Raw genomic sequence first — 15,238 nt, forward strand, 5'->3', positions numbered from 1 at the left:
TTCCCTCTTCCATGAGAGACAGACAACAGCTTTCTGAAGAAAATTCTCTTGCACAGATTTCCACTTTGTTTCGTTTCTCTTCAATTGCCTCAAAATGAGAAAATTAAAAAGAACACTTTGGGAAATGTGGGGTAAAATTACCACCACTGTGATTTTATAAAATCCAGAATGTTTAAGGACTCTTCCAGCTGTCAGTAGCAAAAATCCAACTCAAAAGACTTAATAAGCAACTAAATGATTGTTTCATCAAGCTGACAAAAGCCCAATGATATATTCCTCAGACATGGCTAGAAAGATGCTCCTATTATGTCCTCAGGGATCTGAGTCATTTTTATTCCCTCTCAGCAATGTTTTTCTTTTCATTGACTTTATTCTCAGGCAGACTTCTGCATATGGATTCAAGATGCCAGTGGCATCTCCAGACTTACATGACATGATAGCTTAAATATTTATATATATTTAACATCTATTTCCTAATACATCATTCTGATAAATCTCCGAAGAGGAAATAATACGGTCTTGTTAGAGTTTATTTGCACATCCCTGAACCAACCACTGGAATGCTAAGCCAGGGTCTCCTGCTGGTCTCTGGGCTGGAGGCAGAAAGACAGGGTACGATTAGCTCACCTACAAGCTGGGTAGACTGAAAAAACACTCACAGTCCACAAGACACTGCAAAATCCCATTCTTGCTCTCTTCTCTGGTCACATCTCACCTCAATTCTTTTTATTTCCTCGTGCTCTATGTTCCAGGGAGACTGATAGTATTTTTTTTTCCTTAAGTGCATCAAAGAACATTTGCTTCTAAATGCTTTTACACGTGCTGTGCTGTCCATCAGGACTATTCTTCCTTCTTCCATCCTCTTCATCCTCACTGGCTCATATTTATCCATCAGCCCTCATTTTAGTGATGACTTTCTCATGGTAGCCATCGATGGTTGTATAGTTTAGGCAAAATCCCCTGACACATGCTCCCTGCCAAAAAATGTATATGCTTTTACCCAGAATTTGTCATTATTGTAATTACTTATATTCTAAATATTTGTTAAACGGGTCCTCTTACCTGCAGGAGGACAGCATTCTAAACTGTCATCTTCCCCAGTATTTCCTCAGCATGTAACATTTCTGGAACATGAGAAGCACTAAAAGTATTTATTAACAAGTCTAATAAAATGACTCAAAGTAATGACTGGATTAATTAAATATTGAATAACTGACTAGTCCAGTGGGAGAACAATTTTTTTTCAGTAAAAGACTGGTAAGTAAATCTTCAGGCTTTGCAGCCACGTATTTTGCTCCGTATTCTTTGGAACTTGCTTGTTTGCTGGTCTCTCAGTTTCCATTTTTACAGTCATTTAAAAATGTAGCAACCATTCCTATCTCATCAGCCACACTAAACAGGTCACTGGCCAGACTGGGGCTGTGGGTCACAGTTAGCCCACCTCTGCATTAATACACTAGTAGTTATAATTATTTCTGTAAGTGCGTAATTACAGCAAAGATTCTGCCTCCCACTCTTTATCTTTTGCTTTGCTGTTCTTTCTGAGATGTGCACTTAATTTTTTACCCTGTGTAAATACTACTTCTGTTCTCAGCACCCAAACCAGGAACGTATTGCTGTGTTCCCTTTTCAACCCTATTTGTGACCAACTTTTTCTCCCTATAAAATGCCTGTGCATTTCTTCTAGTCTCCCACTGTCTGTGCCACACGGTGTCTTTCCCATCCTTCAGCCAAGCGCACCTGCTGCCCTGGCTTCTTGTTGCTGTTTCACAGTTTTATGCTGCATCATCATCCCTTCTGCTTTCTGCGGCATGTAGTGTAATATTTCAGTAGAAGGAGAAATGTTTATTTAAAATAAACTCAGTAAAACAGATATTCCTAGATTCTGACACCAGGGAAATAGGATGCCATCTGCCCTCCACAGGAGCTCTTTGCCTGAGGGACTTAACCGCTCACCCAGGTAAGCTCTTACTAATGTGTAAATTGTACTGCAACCTACAAATCATGGTTGTCATTCTAGACCTTCTGTCCTTTTGCTGCCCTCAGTTCTATAGTCTGTTTTTAATCCTTTTTTTTTCCTATCGTATATACTTTGACATTTCTTTCTCGGGAATGCAGCAAGCATCAGTCTTGTGAATGGGGAGCTTAGAACATTTCACCCATTATTTTCTGTCCCTTCAGTTTCTCAGTGTGAATTGCAAGATTTTTTTTTTTTTAGGAAAAAAAAATAGCACATTTCAAGTACTGCTGTGGCATAACTAAAGAGTAATAAGACAAAACTCAAAATATATACATTTACAGGTATTTTAAATGCCATCCCTTGTAAATGCATGGTTTATAAAAATAAGTGAGTCTGCTATGTCTTGCAAACTTCAAAAAATAAAAAGAAATCTGTCGTCAACTTACTCAAAAAAGAATCAAGTAAACTGTGGCAAAAATAAACTGCTTTTCAATATTTACCATAGGCATCTATAAACAACACATAGTTTAATAGCTCTTTATCGAATATAACAAATGTTATATTCAGATAAATTTTACATACAATACACTGCAGAGAACTTAATTTGATGAGTTTCTATAAATGCAGACACCCATGTGAGGACTGACACAATTAACATAAAACATGTTTTTATTTCTCCAGAAAGTTCCTATATGCTCACTTCTAGTCAATCCCCCTCTACTCATAAGTAAACCTATTTTTATTTCTATGTCCACAGAATTTGTTTGGCTTGTTCCTGAACTTCATATAAATTGAATTAGGGAGTACGTATTGTTTTGTTTCTAATTTTTTGGGTTCACCATGATGATTTGAGGTTCATCCACGCTTTATATGTTCCAAAGGTCCATTCCTTTCATTGCAGACGATTATTCAATTGTCATGTATATACCCTAATTATTCCATGTTGAAGGAATTTTGAACTGTCAGCTTTTGTTTGTTATTAATAAATCTGCTATAAACATTCATGAGCAAGTCTTTTTGGTGGACCTACGTGTTTATTTCACTTAAACACCTTGAAGTGTTTTTGCTGCATTACAGGATAGGTGTGCTTTTAACTTTATAAGATGTTGCTGAACACTTTTCCAAAGTGTGGCACCATTTTACATTCTCATCAGCAATGTTTGTGGGGTTCAGTTGCTCCCATCCTCTTGAAAACTTGTCACACATGGTATGTTTAATTTTACCCTTTTTATTAGGTATAAGATAGTTTAATATGCATTTCTCTGATGACTAATGATGTTGTGTTCTTATTCAGTTGCTTATTGGTCTTTCATATAACCTCCTTTTGACTTTTCATATAATTTTCTTTATGTGTTTTGGACAACTTTATTATTTTTTAAAAAATAATTATTATTAGTTTATAGGAAGTCTTTATATATCCTAACTATAAATATCTGGCATACATATTCTTGGCATGCTTATTCATTTACTTAATAACGTTTTGAAAAGCAGTGAACATTGTTTTAGACATTTAGCTTTTTATTTTAGAATAACTTTAAATATACAGAAAAATCGCAAAGATAGTACAAATATTCTCATATACTCCACATTCAGTTTTCCCTATTAATGACATCTTTTATTAGTATGCATCATTTATTACAATTAATGAACAATATCAATGCACTGTTGTTAGCTAAAGTTCACATTTTTTTTTTCAAATTGTCTTAGTCTTCCCCCCTAATGCCTTCTTTCTGTTCCAAGATCCCATGCAGGATATTTGATCACAGGTAGTAGCTGTCGCCCTAGGCTCCACTTGGTTGTGACAGTTTCTCAACTGTTTTTGATGACCATGCTGGTCAAGGATTTTGTAGAATGTCCCTTAAGTGGGATCTGTCTAATACTTTTCTCAGGGTGAGACTGGAGTTCATTCCTTACTGTGTTTTTTGGAAGACACTCACTATTACACAGCCAAAACTGAAAGGATGAGAAGTTATGCACCGCCCTGAGGATAGAGTATCTACATAAATTATTTGACATTCTTTGGCACTAGAAATTTGTGTCTTCTCCTCCACTGTTTATTGATTCAATAATTTATTTTTATCAGTATGAACTCATGGACATATAGTTAATACTTTTGATTATAATACAGTGATACTTTATTTCATTTCTCAAAATGTTCTAGCATTGGCTCTTAGAAATTTTTCAGTCGACGTCTGTGTCCCTTTGACATACTCCCTCATTTGTTTGTATATATATATGTGTGTGTGTGTTTATGTTCTATTATTTATTTACTTACTTAAAATTAACAGAATTTATTTTTAGGTGGTTTTAGAGGTACAGAAGAATGTACAGAAACCACAGAGAGTTCTCATATTTCTCCTTTCCTCCTTACTCCATCTCCCCTATTACTAATATTTTGCATTAGTGAGATAGATTGTTATAATGAATGAGCCAATCTTGATACATTATTAACTAAACTTCCTAGTTTACGATAGAGTTCATTTTGTATGTTGTACATTCTGTGTGCTTTGACAAATGCATAATGTCATGTATTCATCATTATAGTTTCATAAAGAATAGTTTTACTCTCCTAAGCATCCCCTGTGCTCCAACTATTTATTCGTCCCCCTCTCTGCCCTGAACCCCTGGCAGATTGTTCTCTTGTCCCTACCGTTTTTCCCTTTCTTGAACATCATGTAGTTGGAATCATACAGTGCCTTTTCAGGCATTCTTCTTTTACTTAGCAATAATCATTTAAGATGCCTCTGTGTCTTTTTTGACTTGATAGCTCTTGTCTTTTTATTACTGAAGAGCACCATTCCATTGTGTGGGTGTTCGACAGTTTATTCATTCACTTATTAAAACATATCTTGGTTGCTTCTAACTATTGACAATTATGAATAAACCTGTTGTTAAGTTTTTTATGCAGGTTTCTGTGTGTACATACATTTTCAGCTCATTTGGATAAAAACCTGAAAGAATGACTCCTATAGCATGTATTAAGCCTATATTTAACTTTGCAAGAAACTGCAGACTGCTTCTAAAGTGGCTGTAATGTTTTGCATTCTGACCAGCAATGAATGAGAGTTCCTGTTGTTCCATATACTTGCCAGCATTTGGCTTTAAAAATATTTTAGAGTTTAGTCGTTCTAATAAGTGTGTAGTGACAATTTCATTGTTGCTTTAATTTGTAATTACTAAATGACATATGGTGCTGAGCATCTTTTCACGTGTATGTACATGCTTTGCACACTGCCTTACTTTCTCGCACTACAGGATATCTCGGGTTTATCTTATTATATTTTCTGCCTCAGTTCTAGAATCAGCCATTTCTCCAAGGAGCGCTGGTTCTTCTTGATGGAGAATGGTGTTAGAAACCAGTTATAGGTGTTAGACACACTTGTTACTACTGGGTGTCATTGCTTCCAAGCCATCAGAGCGAAAAGAACAAGACACTGGTATGTCTACACTAACCTGTACAGATGCACATCTGTATTTATTGTTATATGCAACCTTCTGTCTGTGTAATAAGCGAACTGTGAGTTCATCCTGAAGTCTCCAACTCTAATCCATTACCACATGAATTATTGTATCCTTCTTCCTTAGTTTATCTCTAACCTCCCACTTCATCAGTTGGAAACCTAGCTCCTACAATCTGCAACAGTATGCTGTTCAATTGCAGTATACTGCACAGGGGATATCAGAATTATTAACCATTACTCCCAGGCGAAACAACTTTATAGCTAGAGTGAAATGCTGATGTTCCGTTGGTTTTGCCTTGAATGCTACAGAATCCACTCATTTCCAAAATTACTTATTAGTCCTTTTTTTCCTGACTCCCTTCAGTGAGGTTGTTTCATTTATTTGTACTACAGCCAGACTGTTTGATCACATTCCAGTTTTCATTCTCAGATGCCCAGACCTTCTAAACATCTTTTAAATTCACATACATAAATGTTTTACCTTTGTGCTGTAAAGTTCTGTGGTTTTGAAAAACATATCCTGTCATGCTCCCACCATTACAGTGTCAATAGTTTCATTATTCGAAAAGTCCCCTGTGCTCCAGTTATTCAACCTCACTTCCACTAACTTCCAAACTCGTAGAAACCGCTGTTCTTTTTACAATCTCTATACTATTGCCCTTTTCAGAATGCCATAGAATTGGAGTCATACATGCTACAATGCACTCTTTTCAGACTGACTTCTTTCACTTATCAATAGGCATTTAAGATTCACCCAAGGCTTTTTGTGGTTTGATAGCTTATTTTTTTTTATTGTTAAATAATAGTCCATTGTATGGATGCACTTCAGTTTGTTAGAAGAATGTGTATTCTGCTCTTGTTGGATGGAATATTCTTTAAATGTCAATTAAATCTAGTTGATTGATGGTGCTGTTAAGTCAACTATCTCTTTATTGATGTTCTGCCTACTTTATCTATCAATTACTGGCAAAAGACTGCTGGCGTCTCTAATTATAATAGTGGATTTCTCTATTCCTCCCTCAGTTCTATCATTTTTGACCTCATGCATTTTGATGTTCTGTTGTTAGTTGCATAGATGTTTAAGACTGTTACACCATCTTGGAAAATGACCCCTTTATCATAATAAAATGTCTCATGTTTTTCTTGATAATTTCCTTCTGAAGTCTGCTTTGTCTGAATTAACGAAGCTATTCTAGCTTAAAAAAAAAATAGAGGTAACCTGGTAAAGCCCTCTCTAACCCATTACTTTAATTTGTTTGTAAGTTACATACAGATAACAAATGATTGGATCTTATTTTTTTCTATGCATTTGGCAGTCTGTCTTTTTTTTGGTTTATTTAGAAAACTCACATTTAAAATAATTATATTCCATTTATCTTCTCTCTTTGCATTACAATTATATTACTTTAAAAAATTTTAGCAGTTGCTCTGAAGTTTCCAATATACATTTTAAACTAATCTACTTATATCTTCAACTAACACTATTCCACGTCATAGAAAGTACAAGTACCTTATAACAGAGCAAAACAGGAATTCTTGATTCCTTCCTCCAATCCTTTATGACATCCAGTCCCTTATGACATTACTCTCATTCATTTCACTTGCATATACTTTAATCACCCAATAGTTTGTAACTATTACTCTTTAAACAAACGTTCATCTTTTAGATAAATTAAGAATGAGAAAAATAAAAGATTTTGTTTTATCTTCATTTATCCCTTCCCTCACATTGTACCTTTTCTTAGGAAAATGTGATTCTCTGACCTATGTTGTTTTCTTTCCCCCTGAAGAATTGTTCACATTTCTTGCAGACAGGTCTACTCTCCGTGAAGTCTCTGAGATTTTGTTTGCCTGAGAAAGTCTATTTCTACATCACTTTTGAAGAGAATTTTTCTTGACACAGAATTCTAGGTTGGCATTTTGTTGTTGTTGTTTTTGTTTCTGTTTTTCCAACAGTTTAAATACATTATTCCATTCTAGTCTTATTTGCATAGTTGCTTAGTTTCTGGTGAGAAATCCATTGTAACTCTTACCCTTGTCCCTCTTTGGGTAAGGTTTTGTTCTTCCCTGGCTTTCAAGACTTTGTCTATGTTTTCTGCCATTTGAACGTAACATATCTAACTCTATTTTTTGTTTTTGAATTTGTTTTGCTTGATATTTTCTGTGCTTCCTAAACTGTACTTTGGTGTCTGTCTTAATTTTAGAAATTTCTTGGCCATCATTACTGCAAATATTTTTTTTTTACTCCACTCTCTTTTTTCTCCTTTTAGTATTTCAATTACAAGTTACATTTTTGAAAATTGCCCCCACATACCTTGAATGTTCTCTTCTGTTTCTTATTATTACTTTTTCAATTTTTATCTTTCCTTTCAGTTTAGGAAGTTTCTATTGAGCTATCTTCAAACTCACTGATTCTTTCTTTGGCCAAGTCTGTTCCACTGATGAGTACATACAAAGTGCTTTCCAACCTGTTATGGCGCTTGTAATTTCTAGAATGTCCTTCTGATTCTTGCTCAGTTTCTATCTCTCTGCTTATATTACCCTCTATTATGTGTTATATTATTGCCATTACAGCCTTTCACATATTAATCATAGTTATTTAAATGCCTTGTCTGAATAATTTCAACATTTGTGTCATATCCAGGTCTGGTTCCTGACTTGTTCTGTTCTTCAGATTTTATTTTTTCTTTTTTTTTTTTTTTTTTTTTGGCATGCTTTCCAATATTTGTTGAAAGCCAGGCATGTTTAATGGGTTCTAGGAACTGAAGTGAATAGGCCTTTAATAAGAGAATGTGTGTATTCTGGCTGAAAGTTAGACTGTGTTTAATATTTGCAATAGCTGTAGGTGCCAGAAGCTTCAAATGCCTCCAGTGTTCTATTTTGTTGTTGCTGTCTTAACACTCAGCTTCCCTCAGTACTCCTCTTCAGAGACAGTCTGCTTTTTGACCCTCTTTCAGCTGAAATACACTATTATTTTGCTGGAGCCCTGCTGGTATGGTGGTCAGGTGTGGGGGAAAGCATTCTAAAATCTTTTGATGAAATCTCAATGTTTCAGTGGGCTTCTTTGTCTGGGTTGTGGCTTTAAGAAGCTTTTTTCTTTTTTTTTTTTTTTTTTTAGGTGATATAGCTTTTTCCCTCCCTTATCTGAGAGGGGAAGTCTATGGGCGATGGAATTGAAGGAAAGAAAAGCTCTTCTCCTACTGGAATAAAGCTCTGATGAAATATTTTTACCCTGGAGAATTTTTTACTAATTGAGAATGCTCTAGGCATATTTCACAATGACTAATCTTTTTCCACTGCCAGAGCTATGAGGGAATCTTTGAGAACTTGGCACATTTGCTGAAGATAAAAGCCACAAACTCATGGGGACCCCCACTCCAAGACTATAGCACCAGATGTTTATCACTCTCAAGCTAGTCCACATTTAGTTTCCAAAAATTTATCAAAATTACCTTAAAATGTCCTTCAAGCTTATGGCTCCAGTGACTGTTCTGCAGGTAAGCAGATCTCAGCTCTGAATCTCTGGATTTGCCTCTCCTTCCAGATTTCAGGGTGGATGGTTCATGCTACAACCTCAGTCCTCTGATGGGTCCAAGAAAAGTAATTTATTTTCAGTTTATTAATTTAAATCTTGATATAAATACAGATATGATAACTAATAAGGTCTTTACATATTGGGACTAAAACCCAAAATCTGACTACTTTAATTTTTATAAAACCAAATCTTCACCCTTTTTCTTTTATGTTTTATACATTTTTTTTCTTTTTATTCTAAGAAATCTTTGTCTACCACAAGGTCATGAAGATTCTTTTCTGCATTTTCTTTCCGAAGTTTTATAGTTTTAACATTTACATTAAGGCTTACCATCTGTGTCAAATTAATTGTTGTCTGTGTAATAAGGCAAAGATTTAGGACCATCTTTTTTTCCAACATTTATCTAGTTGATGTAGTTGATGCAGCATCATTTGCTGAAAAGACATTCTTTCATCCTGAACTTCTTGCACTTTTGTTGAAAATCAATTGTCTATATAAATGCCATCTATTTCTAGTCTCTGTCTTCTGCTTTGTTGATCAAGTTTACAAACCTTAGGTCAACACTGCAGTGTCATTACAGAATCTTTAACACATTTTAATGCTTGCATTAAACAGTCGTTTGTTTTTAAATTTAAAAGAAGCAAAAATATTGTCTTTCATGTTTCCCCATTTATTTTACTTTTTTGGTTATTTTTCATTTTATCTTATAAATCCAAGTTTTTAATCTTGTGCAATTTCCTCTTTATTCTGAATAATTTTATTTAGCATTATTTGTAGTGCAGGAATTTCCTCAACCTTTCTTTACCCCAAATTGTCTTTATTTTGTGTTCATTTCTGAAGGATGTCTTTACTGGATCTTGAGTTCTGGGATGGCAGTTACTTTTTGTTTTGTTTTATTGTGTATTTGTTTATTTCTGATTTTAAAAATCTACCGTCTTTCTTATCATTTTTTTCTTGTATATTATGTGCTTTTTTTAAAAAGTCAGTTTCAAATATTTTCATAGTTATGGTTTTCAACAGGTTGCTTATAAGGTCTTTTCCCCCTCCTATATGAGCTTTGCTGAGCTGTTTAGATTTCTAGTATAATGTTTTCATAAAATTTGCAAGATTTTCAGCAATTATTTTTTTCAAATAAGTTTTTATTTTATTTCCCATTCTTTTTCTCTACTTATTCTGTTACTCCAATTAGATATATGTTAGTCCAGTTGACAGTTCTCACAACTCACTGATGTTCTGTTCCTTTTTCCTTTTTATTTTTTGGTTGACTTTCTTTTTTTATTTCGTACTGGATCTTCATTCAAATGTATAGTCCTTACTTTTGCCATCTCCAATCTACTGTTGAGTCCTCACCTTAAAAAAGATTCAGATATCATAGTTTTCACTTCTATAATTTTCATTTGATTCTTCAATATAATTTCTACTTCTTTTCTGAAATGGTCGGTTTATTTATTATGGCCACATTTTCATTTAGTCCATGGTCTTAAGAATTTATAATACCTGTATTGTATAATTTTTCTATGGCTCCACAGCATATTACTACAAACTTAGCTAATTTAACTAACACCCGTTCATTTTCGCATAGTTTTGTGTGTTATCAACCGGGGTATACTGTATTAGTTTCTGTAGATGCCTAGGGTCTTACAAAATTGAAATCAAGGTGTCTGCTGGGCTTTTATCCAGAGACTTTGAAAGAATCTACTTCCAAATTCATTCTTGTTTTTGGCAGAATAACTTTATTTATGGTTGTAAGACTGAGGTACCCTCTGTTTTCTAGCTCCTGGCCTAGGGCTACTTGCTGTTTTTGAGACCTTTCTCACATTCTAGAAGCCACTCAAGTCTTTATATTTGGCCCCTCCATCTTAAAAGCCAGCACTGATATGTCAAATCCTTTCTGTGCTCCAAATCAAGCAAAGAGAAGATTGCTTTTAGAAGGTGAATTTGCTTAGAATAGGTCCAAACAATAGAATATATATATATATAGTTTGTATTGTGTGTATATATATACACACACAGAGAGAGAGAGAAGCATATGAAGAAATTTATTGCAAGAAATTGGCTAAATGATTATGGAAGCCAGCAAGTCCAATTCTGCAGTGTGGGCTTACAGTAGAGCTGATGATACTGTTTCAGTCTGAAAGCCAGAAGCCTGGGACCTAGGAAAGTCACTGGTATAGATGAAGTCCAAAGGCAGTCTGCTGGAGAATTCTCCCTTGCTCTGTAGGACCATCCTTTCATTCTAGTCAGGCCTTCAACTGATTGGATAATGCCTTCCCACATTATGGAGGATTATCTGCTTTATTCAAGGTTCACTGATTGATTAATATTTAAAGCATAAGAATTTCACTTAGTATGCTGCTTTTTTCCCAAAAGATTGCCTTTACTTAAATATCTATCTGATTTTCTTTCTCTTCCAGTGCTTTCCTTTCAGTGATTTTCTATTTCCTTCCTTCAAATAGTTACATTTTATTTGTTTATTCATTTAATTAATTTTATATTTTGTCCAGAGGTTATCATTTCTTGCTGTGAGAAGAGTTGTCTGATAACAGCTCATACTGAGCTGTGTTGCCATTACTGATAGCTACCTCCTGTTGGCATTTTATTTATAATGCTATCAAATATTTAGATGATGATGATGATAATAGGATAATCATAACCCTTTAATTTTGGTTTGTCCTTAAATTTGGTAATTCATTTTAGTTTATTGAATTTCGTATATACACACACATAACTTGCATGTATATTCATATATATATGTACATATACACATGAATACATCTTTAGTAGAAATGGAATGTCATAGTACTGCACTTGGAGGAAGTATTGAAATTATGATATGCCATTCAATTTGCATTATTCAAAATAAATACAGCTGGTCCTTGCCTAATCATGCATTCTAAACTATTCAAGTTGCTTACTTCTTTAAGATTTAATTCAATTTCTATCTGCCAAATAAAGAATTATTCAATGACTGTTAACACCCACTGATATTTGAAACATGATTTAGCATTACTTTTTATACTGGCTTAGCTTTCTCACTCTTTGAGTCATATATATTACTCATGCCACCTAAAGTTGAGAGCAAACTTCTTCATGATAAGTACAAAATCAAAGGCGATTTTTTAAATGGTTCATAGCAGAATTGAAAGAGCTTAAGATTTATACTCAGATATAAGTTGCAGTTCTGACTCAAGGCTTGAGTTTGTGACCTGTCACATTTTCTAAATTTTCTGGCCTCACTTTCCCCTTCCGAAAAATTATTCTTGAGAGAGTTCTGCAGATTGTAAGTTGGTCTATCTATGTTATTATTTTTCTAGGAGCATATATTAATGTTGCAAATATATTTTACTTCCAATAGCCTTTGCTGATTGAGTGATAATCCTATTATCTTATTTTTCCTAGTGTGCTGTGGGTACCAAAACCTAATTAGACCTGTGTGTTTCTGTTTAGTGCAACACTTTTCAACAACAAAAATTTCACACTTTTTGAATAATATTCCTAAATGATATATCTCTGATATCAACAATAAAGACTGCATAGCTATTTTAAGACATGCACAGAAAACCAAACTGGATAGGGTACTGTGGCTGAAAAATTTCAATGCAAAGTGAGTAGAATGGTGAGAAACAGAATTTCTAAAAATTTAAATTTGATTTGAAATAACACGCTTTATCAGTTTTGTACTTGGCCTCAAATATATGGATGAAATGTTTGTCTTTTAGTAAACAGATTGAGCATTAGAAATTTTCCCTTGGAAGTGGGGGAGAGAAAACAAGTCCTCTTTTTTTATTCCCTAAAAAAACAATTAAATATTATGCAGACCGTTTAAATTGTGAAATCTCTAATGATAATAAAGTCAGAGAAAATGGAATGATGCTTTATTTAAGTAACCATTGTAAATAAGCTTATATATGATGGTTTAATCCCTAGATGCTGACTTACCCAGCATCTGAGAAGTGTGAAATAATTTGCATAAATGCCATATTACATTTAGCTTATGATTTAAATGAGACGTTTGAATATGTAATTGACTTACTTATGTTGTCATAATATCCTTCTATATTTTTCCATAGCTCCCTATTCACTCCAGCCATCTTATTGATCTTTTCTAGGTGAAAAGAAATCTGGAAAAATGTGTAGGTCATATCTTGACAATTATGGAAAGATAAAACAGATTTTTCATGGTTATATTTGTACTTATTATAGTGGGATAATGAAAGCATGTTTTTTGGATTAGTGCATCTTTAATTCTGTGAAATTATAATCAAATAGAGATTTGCAAAGATTCAGAATATAACTAAGTGAAAACTGCAGGGAGATAAACTAGGGTTTGATCAATGCGTTTTTAATTGCTAAAAATCATGTGGGGGATAATTGATAGAGTTAGAACACATTTTAACTTGAAGTTATTAAATATAGAAACTTTTTTCTCTATTTTCTTTTTTAAAAAAAGATATTGTGTGCTATTGAATATAAAAAATTGATAGAAATTTTTTTCTTGTCTTCTTATTTTTTGTTCCAAATTTTTCTTTCCTCTAAGCTCAGAAGAAGCTTAGTAGATTTTTCTAAGGAGAATGACTATAATGATGATGATAATAAAGATAACTTGTATCAGTTAGGTTATTTGAAGAGTGTTACATTATACTATAGTATGAGTGGGAAACTTAATATAAATAAAGAACCATTTTTTGTCATTATTCTTTGACAATAGATTGCTAATGTTGCGTTTGAAAAGAAGAAAAATTAAAATGTTATTATTTATAACAGGATAACGAGAAATGTCACAATTATTTAAATTTCTTTGCACGTAAGTTGAGTTTTAATCTTTGGTTCTATATACAGACAACTTCCACATTTTGTGTGTGGTAAAAATCGATTTACATACTTCCCTTTTATTTCCATCAATTACCTTATTATGAGTACAAATTAACTCTTTTAATTTTCAGAACAAAGCTATGAAGTAGGGACTATTATGTTCCCCCATTTTACAGAGGAAGAAAATGAATTGCCGAAATGATAAATGATTTTCCCAGTGTTTCATAGCTAGTTGATGCAAAGCAAATATTTGTGCTGTGGAATTTTGGCTACCAGATTCACGTTTTTCACCATTTAACTACGTTTCTTAGGAGTAAGTGAGCTTTTCATAGACAAGAGCTCCAGAAATACAGGTTGCTAAGCATGAACAGACAGGAAGCTGAAAGTGGAAAGAGCCAAGCTGGGTGGTGGTGAAGAATCTCTTGTTTTCCTGTTCCACTGGGTTCTCAGAGACTTCTAGTCTGCTAAAATGATTGAAAGAAAATAAAGAATGTTATTTAATTCTCTCTATGAGTGTGTGTGTGCCTTAAACTACTAACCACTAGGATAGATAGATACACGGGTAATTTTTTTTAACCTGGCATTACGCTGGTTAAAGTGAAAAGGTATATACAGTTTACATAATAAAGAAGGAAAAAGAAAGGGAAAAATGCAGCTAAAGAATAAGAAAGACATTTTTGGGTAGAGGAGGATCAAGAAGGTCAAGGGTTTATAGGAGTAGCTACAGACTGTGAGGGCAGCTCCTGGAAGAAAGAGGACAAAGTAATTTAAGAAGTATTTCTGGGGAATAGAGGTTTATTTTGGTTTTGATATGTATATGTAAAAGAATACAAGTGTTGATAAATTATTTTGCATCTTATAAATGCACTCTGATTTTGAACTACATGAGGAAAACACACACACATTGAGAGTCAAATATGGTATCCTTCTGGCTTAAAAAACTTCTATTTCTGCTTCAAGCCAGTACTGGAGTGTACACTTCAGTGTTTTACCAAATGAAATCCATTCTACATGGCATTACTGAAAAATGCGAACTTAAGTGAATGTGTTGTTGGGTATCTAGGAATGAAGTTTTACTACACAAGAGAGCATTTCCTACTGAAAATCTCGTTAGACATTCACTTCATACCAGCTCTGTCTAGGGAGACTTCCCCCAAAGAGATTTAAATGGGAATTCTTGCTTACACTTTTTTTTTATACAGGTCAGCTCATGCTAACTTCCTCAGACTTAGTTCATAGCTTACAACGATAGTCATCCAATAAAATTAGCTCCATTCCTGGAAAGAAGTGCATTATTATTAAAAATATTACATTTGGCCATATTGATATGTAGACCTAAGTTAAATACATAAGTATATATATAAATTATTTTTCAAGGAATTATATATGAATATAGTATTTTTAATCCAAATAATTTAATTATGGTGATTTAAGGGCTTTTCATCTGAAACAAGGTGTTATGTTTCTATA

The sequence above is a fragment of the Vicugna pacos genome, chromosome 3 (assembly GCF_048564905.1).
Source record: "Vicugna pacos chromosome 3, VicPac4, whole genome shotgun sequence".
Taxonomy (NCBI): domain Eukaryota; kingdom Metazoa; phylum Chordata; class Mammalia; order Artiodactyla; family Camelidae; genus Vicugna; species Vicugna pacos.